The sequence below is a fragment of the Cryptomeria japonica genome, chromosome 10 (assembly GCF_030272615.1).
Source record: "Cryptomeria japonica chromosome 10, Sugi_1.0, whole genome shotgun sequence".
Classification (NCBI taxonomy): domain Eukaryota; kingdom Viridiplantae; phylum Streptophyta; class Pinopsida; order Cupressales; family Cupressaceae; genus Cryptomeria; species Cryptomeria japonica.
The window spans coordinates 735,590,152-735,603,154 of record NC_081414.1 but is presented as its reverse complement, the minus strand read 5'-3'; the positions used below and the strand labels follow the sequence as shown (position 1 = coordinate 735,603,154).

Sequence of the window (13,003 nt, the reverse complement as noted above, 5' to 3'; positions counted from 1 at the left end):
GAAGATGAAATGTAACTTAAATATATGCAAATCCAAATTAAATAAAGAAAATTAAATAGTTAATTAGAATTCATAATAATTAAATGGAATTAACTTCTCTCACCTTCATTTGGTGCAAGTGTTAGTTAAGATGAATTAAAAATTAGTCAATCGGAAGATCAATATAACTCAATTCCAACTCATGGTAATATCACTAAATTAGATATAAGACTGATTTTAACGGCTCCTTTTGTTCAAACGTCTATATTCGCGTATTTGAATATTCGAATCAATTTATCCGCTTCGGAGCCTCCATTCTATTTTCTACAATTGTTGTTCCGAGTCTGCTTGAGTGAAGGCCTCTGGTTCTTTCATGCATACAGTGGATTCACAATTTTGAGGAGTCGCCATGGACAGAAGATGGCAGAAGCTCTGTAAATGTGCACCCTATTCATATGTCGATACCCCATAAGTTGAGGCTCTGTAGATTTGATACTCCAAGCATGTACAGGTATGCATGCTGTTTTGGTGATTTATCACTTCTTGAGTTTCAATTCTTTAATATTGTAGGATTTTAGTAAGGGTTGTTTATCCTTGTAGGGTTTTTTTTCTGCTTTGATTTTTCAGCGTTTTAGTAGGGTTTTTAAGTGTTCGAGGTAAGGGGTGTGTTTTTGCCGTATGCCCTAAAATAGTTGGGATTTTTGTGGTTTTCGATAAACATATAGACTTGTGAGAGATGTCGTCTGAAGTTTTGGAACAGAGTGGAAATATGCATGCATGAGGATAATTTTTCTATGTATGCTCTGTTGTTTGAATTTTGAGGTCTGTTAAGGGGTTGCCTTTTCTTGGTACTATTTTTATATCGATTTGACTTGGAATTTAAGTTATGTTTAAGGATTTTTTCCGAGAGGATTTTCTCTGTTTAGATACGTGTTTTCAACCAATTCCTTTGGTTTGTCTTTTTAGGAATTATCTTATTTATAATAGGTTTCTGGTTTGTGGATTGTTGTGGCAGAAATGATATTTGGTTCGTAGGGGTTATGCAAGATAAGTTTTCTCTATTTTAAATTATTTCCTTTGGTTTGTCTTTATTGATGAGAATTCGTGTTGTTTGTGAGATTTTTTGGGCCTGTGAGGCGTGTTGTTTTTCTGATTGTTTTAGCATATACGGTTTAGTATTTTGAGTTGGATTGGAGGAGAATTAGTATCTTAAGAATTTTTTGTTTAAGAAGAATATTAGGTCCTGCTAACTGTATAGAATTTAGAAATAAGATGAATATTAGTGTCTTAAGAATATTTTGTTCAAGATGAAGATGAATATCTTGGATTGTTTTTGTAAAAATGATTTAGGATTTAGAATTAGATTGGAGGGTATCTGTTAGAGGATTTTTCACAGATATTGTTTAGGACTCGGAATAGATTGGAGGGTGTCTGAGGTATATTTAGATCTGATCTGTTATCCACGATACATTTTGATTTTCACTTGTAATGGCCGAGGTTCAAAAAATATTAATAGAAATCACTCTGATCTGGACTTTTTATCTGGTTAGGATTTCTGTTGGTTGAAATGACTCTGATCTGGATTTTTATATTAATATATATGGAGAGGATAAATTTCAATGTTTCATGTACGGTACAATTTGTTATGTGTATTGTAAATGCAATTTGCAGAGCAATATCTCTGTTTATGGCGGCTCTTAATGCAAGAGACGAGGTAGACAGCGATCTACTTCTTGTATAAATAGCTAATTAATCATTATTAGTAAATTAAGTTTTGTATTAAGTCCTCAGTTTGAATCTGCAGAGTATCACTGTCTTCACCACAGTCAAAGGATTTATTTTCAATAATGGAGGCCGATGCAGCGATGTTACATCCCAAGGAAAAATATGAATCCATATTCTTTGTCAACGAGGAAGCTCAGGCAACATATCTTTCACATTTTCTTTCCTTTGTGTTCAAGTTTTTTTACAATTTTTTCTCTAACTGTTTTTTCTGTGAATTTGTTTGAATGAGGATTTTAGTCATTTATAGTTACCTTATACAAACGCAAATTTTTATTTTAGTGATGGGTAACTTTTTGAAGCATCAAATTATGGATTCAGAATTTACATAGCTACAATATGTAGTCTGAAAAGTAGATTATTCTGTGTTTTATACTCAAATTTCTGGGGAAAACTGTTCTTAACACGAAGGCTTGAATTCTTTCTTGTTACAATGGTCTGGAAATCTACAATTATTAATCTCGTTTGTCTTTTTAGAGTTAATCTTGTTTATGATGGATTTCTGATTTATGGATTGTTGTGGCAGAAACGGTTTTAGGTTCGGGAGAGGCAGGGAGGGGCGATGTGAGAAAGATCTATTCTATTAGGATTTCTCCATTTTCAACTACTTCCTTTGGTTTGTCTCTATTGATGAGAATTGAGGTTGGTTGTTTCTCGAATTGTTTTTGCATATACGGTTCAGCATTTTGAGTTGGAGCATTAATGTCTTAGAATGTTTTGTTTAAGACCATTTTCAGTTATTCCTTTGGTCAGTCTTGAAATGGTAAGGCTTTAAGTTATTTATGATGAATGTTAGCCCCTGCTCAGAGAGGATTATTCATAGATATGGTGTGGGATTCAGAATAGATTGGAGGATGTCTGAGGTTTATTTAAATCTGTTATCCACGATATACTTTGATTTTCACTTATAATAGTTGGGGTTTAAATAAAATTAATAGAATTGACTCTGATTTGGATTCTTTTTATACGTTCACTCTTTGTATGGTTAGGATTGTTAGTTGAAAGTATGCTTGTGATAAGAGGAAAGAATTCAATGTTTCATGTATGGTGGGATTTGTTCTGTGTATTGCAGCTGGTGGACAAAAAGTGTGACAGAACAGTTTGTTCTGTATATTGGGGTTTGTTCTGTGGATTCTTTGTCAAGTTTGTGAAGTTCATCTGTTCTAAACAGATAAAAATGCTGAATACAGGCAGTTGGAGATGGCTATGATGGCTACTTTCATTCAGGATCTGGAGAAAATAAAAGAAAAATGTGTTTACAATTGGATTTTATGACTGCAAGGGTGGCTGAATTTGAAATTTCCTCAAATAATTCTGAATGGACAGAATTTACTCCTCTTCGGTGGTATGCAATTACTCTTTACCCTTTCTTTTCAAAGTTCATCCTTACTCCTGTTTCAAGCCTGTTTGAACTTCTAGATCCGAAAGTGGTAAGACTAGTTTTCTTCCATAATAACCTGATTAAAGCGATCAAGTTACTGAGTAATTGTAGCTCTGTTCGGGCCCAAGAGTCTCTAAATAATATACTGCTGGACTTGAATACTCCCTAATACTGGATGACAAGATTGCACTGTTGAAGCATAGGCTCAACTTGATTTACTTTTATGTGGACAAAGAAGAAAATAAAGAGAAGTTATATCATAGGTTTACTTCTATGAAATAGATTTTGCACCAGTCCTGAAGACAATATACACTATTAGTCATTGGTTTGAAGTGAGGATTTTCTGTCGAGCAGTTTCATTTTGGTATCTCTACAGGTTTCAGACTGCAAATACATAATGCACCACCATTCAGAACTTTTTGTCGTGGAGAGTGTGGTTGATGATCTCTTTGCACTGTTGCAGCAGAGAACACCCAATTTTGCACAGACCCAAAAACTTTTCTTGCATGAACTCCTTGCGGCTTCTGATAGCTACATGGCTGACTGACTGCATGCTTGTTGCAAGGATATATTTATGGAGTAGACAGCAGGAGCATGCGACTGCCTGGGAGAGCCTGTGACAGTTTTAGAAGGAACATTGATTACTTAAGATAACTTAATAGCATTCAATTCACATGCAAACTTATATCCCTATTTTGTGCTTTTTTTGGTCTTTGTCTAATGTGCATTCGGATCTGATTTGCTGTAATGAATGTGGCTGCATAAACTTTTTTGTTTCCGTATGGATTTCTGTTGGTTGCATGTAATGAGGATAGATCTCAATGTATCATGTATGGTGGGGTTTGTGTATAGTGTTCTGTGCAGTTGGTAGTTAAAGAGACTGACAGGGCAATATCTCTGTTTTGGACTGCAATTAATGTACTTGGCAGTGTAGATAGTGTTACTGAGGAATTATTGCTCAGGACAACATACCGCTGGAAACTGTTCATCTCAAGTAGTATTTCACTGACTGACCAGAGGTCCAGATTGCATGCAATGAAAAACGAACCGACCCTGCTAGATCTTATTGGAGGAAATTTCAATTTTTTATAGAAAAATAAGCAACAAGATTACTTGGGAACTTGGCTTGGACATATATGCAACAGTTCAACTGCATTGCTCCAGAGGCTGATATCGCATTGCATTTGAGAGCTCACCGAGTGGGAGTATGTTTATCAATTCTTGCTAGCCCATTGCCAGACAGGGATGCAGGAAACATGGCTCAAAGATGACTCTCCAAGATTAGATAGCAAGGCCAGTTCTCTGATCATTACTTTTTTGGGCATTCAAAGGAAACGGAACCGAGCTTGCCAGATCTCAGGGGAAGGAATTTTTACTTTCTATAGAACAAGAGGCTACAGGATTACTTGACAACTTGGGTTGGCCATATATGCAACAATCCAATTATATTGCTGCAGAGGGTGTATACAGGTAGGTACAAAAGTCAAGATTATATACATTGATTAAAGCATTATAGATCTTTTATATCATTTGATTTACAATTGTACTTTTATCAATTTTATTTATTTACTTCGTTAATATAAGAAAAAGTTACTGTTAGCCTTACAAACATATTAGTGGTCTATCTATTTTCATATTTAAACATAATAGAATTTTTAATAATCCAATTCTGTTTATTTTGACATTTTTAAAAATTGTGTTAGTGTTTGATTTTATGCGAGATAAACATCTTCATCAGTTAAGCCGTCACTAGTTGACTTGCTAGAGAGGCTTACAACATATATTTAATGTCTCTTCATACAAATTTCCTGCAAAATGCAAATAATTTGAGGGTTTCTGTGCTTAATAATCATTTGTATTTGATAATGTTCTTTACTACTGTGTCAATGGGCTTGGAGGATAGATATGTGCAATCTCTTGATCTCTTCCACTATCTCTGTCAAAGTTTGCATTAATTTAGTCATTTTCTGTTGAGATGCCCCACAAAGTTTCAAAAAGATTTCTCATCACTACTTATAAGACCAACTAAATGCCCCAGATTTTCAAAGAAAACAAAAGAGCTCTAAAAAGACTTGAGCTGTAATTGCACCAATTAAATTTTATTTATAGATTGACATTTTTTCAATGATCAAACTGATGATAAAGTTATTCTTCTCTTTGCCTATAGACCTATTCAATATCAAACTCCAAATTTAGTAGCCAGAACCAAATTTCATATGTCAAGGCCAAGCATGTAGAGGTATGCATGCCATTTTGGTTGTTTATCTTTTCCTGGGTTTCATTTCTTCTTTGATATTGTAGTAGTTGGGTAAGTTGTTATAGAATTATGTAAAGGTTGTTTATCCTTTTAAGGTTTCTTTTCTGCTTTGATTTTGCAGAATTTCGGTGAGGTTTTTCTGTGTTAGAGCAGTCTGTAAGAGGCGTATTCTTGTGGTATGTCTTAAAATGGTTAGGATTTTTGTGGTTTATGATAAACATCTAGACTTGTTGCAGATGTTGTCTTAATATTTGGAATGGATTAGAAAGAATGTATGCTAGGATTATATTCCTAGCTATGTTCTGTTGTTTGAATTTTGAGGTCTCTTAAGGTGTTGCCTTTTCTTGGTAATTTTTTAAGGGTTTTTATGAGAGGATTTTCACTGTTTAGATATGTGTTTTTAATCAATTTCTTTGATTTCAAATTTTAGGATTTGTCTTTTTTATGATGGGGTTTTTGGTTTATGGATTGTTGTGGCAGAAATTGTTTTTAGTACATGGGGGTTATGTCATAACCCTTTTTTTTGGACCTTGATATGACTTTCTTCTACTACTACTACTATAATATTAATTTTATGAGTAATGTTAGAAAGAAAAGATATATTGAAATGAGGTTGAAGTTTTTAAATAAAAAGGAATTTAAGTGGTGACACACATATGAGTTCATAATTTATTTGAAAATTGCTTATTTTCTCAATATCTTAATTGAGCACATGGTGTAGGAGAAATAAGAAGATTCTAGAAAAGAAATTTAAAAATTAAAATATAAAATATTAAAGAATAAATATTATATTTAGCAAATATATGACATGGGAGTTACAAAATTATTCTATGACAAGAATAATTCTATTCATGACATTTTTATGACAAAGGAGTTACAAAATACATTTTTCAAGGAGAATTCAAATTTGAATTTTGAATGCATGGTCAAATGTAACCCCCACTATGACAACAATCATTTTTGCATGAAATTAATTTAGAAATTGTTTATCTTCTCAGTCTGGTATTTAGCACATGTTGTAGGAGGAATTGAGAAAGTTTTAGAAGAGAATTTCAAATTCAATTTTTGCATGTAACCCCCACTATGACAATTAATCATTTTGCATGAAATTATTTTGGGAAAAGAATATGGAAATCAATTAATTTCTTTTGTAGTGGGAAAATGACTCTCTTTTCTATATATTGAGTTCTAAATTTTTGAAAAGGGGAGTTCATTGTTTTTTGGATGATAAAGTAGTCTTAAAATTTTTATGAATTTATTTTCAATACCATGTTAGTTGTAAGAGAAATTTTGTAGATGTGTTGCAGGATTTTGGAAAATATCATTACCAAGCTTCAAGGAGGAATTGAAGGAGGTCAGCAAGCTTCGTCATTCAAATTTAGGTTCCCCTCTTGCACATTCATTGCTTGCTTTTTCTTTTCAAAGAAAATCTTCTTCTTGTCTCTTTCAAAATTTTGCACATAAGAAAGTTTGTATTTTAATTTTATTTTTTAAAAGAAATCTCTTTTATCCATTTCAGATTTTTGCAAGGAAATCTTTTTCAATTTTTGTTAATTGATTTAATCAAATACATGTAATAAATTGTTTTTCTATCAAAAAAAAAAAAATCTTATTTTTTATTCTGCATGTAGGAAATAAATTGGTTAATAGATTTATTTCAAAATATGCGTATACAAATTCGAATATTGTTTAATCTGTTATCTTTTCCTCAATCAACTTTCTTTATTTTACAAAACATTTGATTGTTTTTAGAATGGAATATATATATATATATATATATATATATATATTAGAATAACTTGAACAAAAATAAATCTATTACCAAACTAATATAAAATTAGAATAAAGAAAACAAAAATAGAAAAATATTAATCTCTGTGTACGTTAGATAAATACCCATCTCTATGGATTTTTGGAAAATATTCATGTCTGTGGATTTTAGGAAAACATTCATCTATGTGCATTATAGAAAAAATAAATAAAAAATCATCTTTGTACTTTTTAGAAACATATTCATCTCTTTGGATTTTTAGGAAAAGAAAAAATATTATTCTGTGTGCATGTATGAATATAAAAAAGAAGAAGTAAATCTTGCCTTTATTAATAAATTAGTAAATTTCCCTTCAAATATATATTATATAAACATATATATCAAATTTATTTAAAATCATATTAAATTTATGTTCTAAATTTGTTTGTAGATTTAAGTTTATTTTTTTAAAATTTTAGTTTATTTATTTAAGATTAAATAAATATAATTATTATATTACTAAAATATTTTGAGTTAATTACCAATCATGTAAAAAAAACATATATATATATATATATATATAGTTAGGAATTGTTTTATTAAAATTGAATTATACTTTAGAGTTTATAATTAAATTTTATGAAAATTTTATTTATATTCTAAGTTGTTTAAGTAATTGAAATTTTTTTGTATCATTAAAATAAGTAGTTCAAATTTATTTTTATTTTAATTTAAAATTAAAAATGTTTTAGAGTATTGAAAGTTATTTTGAATGATTAAAATTAATAAGCTTAGTGTTCTTTGAAATTTAATTATGCACTTGGTGATTAAAAAATCATTTAAAATTTAGAGAGAAATTGATTTATTTATTGAGGTCTATTTAATGAAAAATGGTTTTATTGATTGATATCTATTTAAAAAATATTAATGAGACCTATTTATAATCTAATCTTATTAAAATTAATGGAAATGTGTTTAAAATATCATCTCTAATTTTAGAAATTAGATTAAGCAAAAAAGGTCTAACCCATATTAATGGATACCTTATTGGAGTTTTAATTATGAAAAAATTAAGTTGCAACTTTGAACTCTTTTTAAATTTAAAGAGTTAGTATCTCCTCAATGATGGGAAAAGAGTCCCTTGGGTTTTGAAAAGATAAATATTGCATAAGGCAAAAGGGTCAATTAACACTTGAGAATTTCAATAGATAATCGAGCATTAAGAGATCTATCATCTTGAATTAATCCTTCTTAGGTTGTAGATATAATAGTTAAATCTCCTTATTAAACAAATTAGTTTGACTTAGGAAAAACAAAACAAAGGAAAATGTTATTGTGCCAATGGTACACTTAATACATAGTTTTGGATCTTTTCATCAAATAAATAAATCCTAATAGTAAGTAGGTTCCCTCAAGACACTCAATACATTTCAAATATTTAAGTTCTTTAATTATTGGATTTCAAAACTAACATTTGTATATTTCAATTAGTACAAGTATCAAATGTTAAAGGAATTTACCTAACAAGTAGATGTGTTTAGATTCATAGTAACCCTTTTAGGTATTTCAGCAATATGAGTTAATGTTACACAAAGTTTTGCCTCAATTTGAAAGGTTGGTTATTTGGTTTGTTTCTTTATTAGATTCCAAGATATGAGTGTATAAGGCATTGTGAATAGTCACTTCTTTTAATAGTTAAAATCATTTACCTCCTAGCTAAAAGAAACATAAGACTAGTAAAAACGAAAAGTTACACTTAATAATACAAGTAATTAGTAAGGATAAATTTAATTAACATTAAAATTAGAGGTAAATTGCATAGTTAAATATTCATATGGTAATAGTATTAATTAGGATGTAAAGAGAGTTTATTCAAAACCAAAATTGTTTTAGCAAATGAGTTTCAAGAAACCTATTCCGTGATCACTTAGAAAATTAAATAAAAATTTTAATTGAGGGTAATTTAAGGAGGAAATATTAGCTCCCTTTGAAGTATTTGAAATTGATAAAGTTATTATTTGTAGAATGTATCCAACAATAAAGTTAACGTTACTTCAAGTGGAAGGAGTAATTAGTTATCACTTTATAATCTTGCAAAGGTATTAGTTCAAAAGCAACTAGAAGTTTATTGATTAGAATTGTTTATTAGGAGGCTTAGTATTATTTAGTTGGTTAACTAGCAAGTGTTTATACTCTTGTTTAATCTCTTTTTCAAACAATTAGTAACTAAGAATAATGTGGTTAGTTTGAAGCTTATTGTTGAATAGTTGTTTCCTTTTTCCCTTCAACAAGTGAGTATTAAACTCATTTTCAAAATATAATTATTTGATAATTTAAATTCTATTTCAAGCAATTTAGTACCTTTCAAGTATTAGGATTCACATTTAAAGTAGTGTTATCATTTGTAGATGAAATTTGTATTACTTCATATGGAAGAATTAGTTGAGATTATTATTAAATACTTTTCACTTCAAACAAGTAGGTGTTAAAATTGATTTCCAAGTTCTTGCTATTCAATCATTTAATTTTCTTTCAACCAAATCAATACTAGGATTCATACTTATTGTGTAATGGTTTGTCCCAAAACAATTTCTTTATGTTCCTTTCAATTACGTAAAATTCATACTATAGTTTTTAAATTCAAGCGATAATTTCTTGTATATAATAGTTTCTTTTTCATAATTGTATTGGTATATTGCTCCATTTAAGATTCATGAATTCAAAGTTAAATTCCTAGTTAGATAACTAAACAAGAGGAGTTGAAACCAAAAATTAGCGGCGTTCAGTATCTATGATGCCTCTGGGTCACACTTACAGGTAATGTCGTTGTGTTGAACTACTACACTTAACGCCTAATAAAGCTGCAATAACGGCGTCTGTGGCATCATCCCTCTAAATCTCCAAGGAGAAATAAGGGTCATTTGGAAGTTAAAATCCAAGGGGTGGGTAATCCCCCTTGGATCGATAATCTAAAAGATTAATTTTCAAATGAATTTACATCCGATCAGTTGAGTTTTTGGATTAATAGTAAGTGGGTTATTACATGTGGTATCAGAGCGAAGGTTCAAGTCTAGGCCTTGAGCTCAATTTAACTTATGCATTCTTGAACAGTATCTTGGAAGTAGTTGGAGGTTGTAGAGGTAAATCGTTATATATTAAATAAAGACCTAAATAAGAAATTCAAATTTCAAGAAGACCTAGAAGGTAAAGAGAGTGGAAGAGAAAAGCATACCACCACTACAAGGAGTCAAAGGGAAGATAGCAATGATGAAAATCAATAAGACCAAGGGAATAATGGAATATGAGTCGAAGCTATAACCAATTATTTGAGATCAACTCCATGGAACAATCAATGTGAGACCATAGAGCAAGGCAAAATGACAAAATAGAAGTGGGATTGAAAATGAGAACTTGGCAACAGTTGAATAAATGAGGGAAAATAATATGTTGGAGCCATCTAAGGATTTCAAGGAAATTAACCAATCTAAGTTCGAAGGGAAGAAATAGGTGAAGGAGCTGAGGATTGGTTGAATGGAAAGGGAAAATACATTGAACTAAAGGACTTTAGTGAAACAATTAAGACATTATGGGGTTTCCTATCAACTCACTAGAGATGAAGCTTGTTAGTGGACTAATACTAAAGAACAAATGGGTATAACAAGGATATAATCACATGAGATCAATGTATTCGCCATTTTCATAAGAGGAGGCTATCACAATTAGTCTTCAATGAGAAGGTAACATAAATCCATAATCTTCGACAAGGGGCTTTGACAGTACAACAATATCAAAATAAGTTTGCCAAATTGTTAAAGTGCGTACCTATGTGTCAAAAGATGAGAGGGTCAAATCAAAAAGTTCATTTTTGGGGCTTAATACCAACTTGGGGTAGAAGTTGATGTGCATAGACTCGTAGGCATGAAGAAAGTACCCAAAAGAACAAGAAAAGAAAATTCAAGCCCTAGTAATAACGAGATAGAATTTTAACACGAATCATTCATTCAAGGTGAAGCATGAATTCAAGGGAAATGCAAACTTAAAAAAAGATCAATAGAATAATTTATCTGAAAGAAGCCACATCATAATAAAAATCAAAGGGATGGATACAATACTAATAGGGGCAATTAAAATAGGATAACTTATCCGCTAAGGTTTGATGAAGTAAGGAATGATCCTCTTAGGAATCAGGGGGAATAATGATAGAGCCATTCAGAGTCTTGGAGAAGTCCCACTACCAATTGTGCAACAAAGATATTGTTCTATTCAAATATAATGGAATCAATATGATAAAAGGAATACTATATGGGAAGACTCAGTTATGATGCAACAGATGTTTTCACTTTTGTTCTAAACATTATGAATTAGTAAACTCCTTCAAGGGTTATAATTAGTTCATCAGGACGATGCACAATTTAAGGGGGGAAGGATGTCATAACCCTCTTTTTGGACATTGATATGACTTTCTATTATTATTATTATTATTATTATTATTATTATTACTACTACTACTACTACTATAATATTAATTTTATGAGTAATGTTAGAAAGAAAATATATATTGAAATGAGGTTGAAGTTTTTAAATAAAAAAGATTTTAAGTGGTGACACACACGAGGTCATAATTTATTTGAAAATTGCTTATTTTCTCAATATCTTAATTGAGCATATGGTGTAGGAGAAATAAGAAGATTCTAGAAAAGAAATTTAAAATTTAAAATATTAAAGAATAACTATTATATTTAGCAAATATATGACATGGGAGTTACAAAATTATTCTATAACAAGAATAATTATATTCATGGCATTTTTATGACAAAGGAGTTACAAAATGCATTTTTGAAGGAGAATTTGAATTTGAATTTTGAATGCATGGTCAAATGTAACCCCCACTATGACAACAACCATTTTTGCATGAAATTAATTTAAAAATTGTTTATTTTCTCAATCTGCTATTTAGCACATGTTGTAGGAGGAAATGAAAAGGTTCTAGAAGAGAATTTCAAATTCAATTTTTGCATGTAACCCCCACTATGACAATTAATCATTTTGCATGAAATTATTTTGGGAAAAGAATATGGAAATCAATTAATTTCTTTTGTAGTGGGAAAATGACTCTCTTTTCTATATATTGAGTTCTAAATTTTTGAAAAAGGAAGTTCATTATTTTTTGGATGATAAAGTAGTCTTGAAATTCTTATGAATTTATTGTCAATACCATGTTAGTTGTAGGAGAAATTTTGTAGATGTGTTGTAGGATTTTGGAGAATATCATTACCAAGCTTCAAGGAGGAATTGAAGGAGATCAGCAAGCTTCTTCATTCAAATCCAGGTTCCTCTCTTGCACATTCATTGCTTGCTTTTTTTTTTATAAAGAAAATCTTCTTCTCGTCTCTTTCAAAATTTTGCACATAAGAAAGTTTGTATTTTAATTTTATTTTTTAAAAGAAATCTCTTTTATCCATTTTAGATTTTTGCAAGGAAATCTTTTTCAGTTTTTGTTAATTGATTTAATCAAATACATGTAATAAATTGCTTTTCTATCCAAAAAAAAAAAGAAATCTTATTTTTTATTCTGCATGTAGGAAATAAATTGGTTAATAGATTATTTCAAAATATGCATATATAAATTCGAATGTTGTTTAATATGTTCTCTTTTCCTCAATCAACTTTCTTTATTTTATAATATATTACTTTGGCAATAGATTTATTTTTGTTCAAGTTATTTTAATATATATATATATATATATATATATATATATATATATATATATATATATATATATACATATACATATACATATATATATATATATATACATATACATATATATATATACATATACATATACATATA

At 29.9% G+C, this 13,003-nt stretch overlaps 1 long non-coding RNA gene across 3 annotated transcripts; it reads left to right on the top strand.

Annotated features, from left to right (window-relative positions):
* The first annotated feature begins 254 nt into the window (after positions 1-254).
* On the top strand, positions 255-12,531 carry LOC131032237 (uncharacterized). Of its 3 annotated transcripts, none has more exons than XR_009359277.1 (4): positions 255-490; positions 2,288-2,403; positions 2,834-4,612; positions 12,404-12,531. It is a non-coding gene; the product is annotated as an uncharacterized LOC131032237 (long non-coding RNA). The 3 variants fall into 3 exon arrangements; XR_009103406.2 differs by lacking the exon at positions 12,404-12,531 and adding an exon at positions 6,707-6,912; XR_009103407.2 differs by lacking the exon at positions 12,404-12,531 and adding an exon at positions 6,696-6,912.
* The last annotated feature ends 472 nt before the right edge of the window (positions 12,532-13,003 follow it).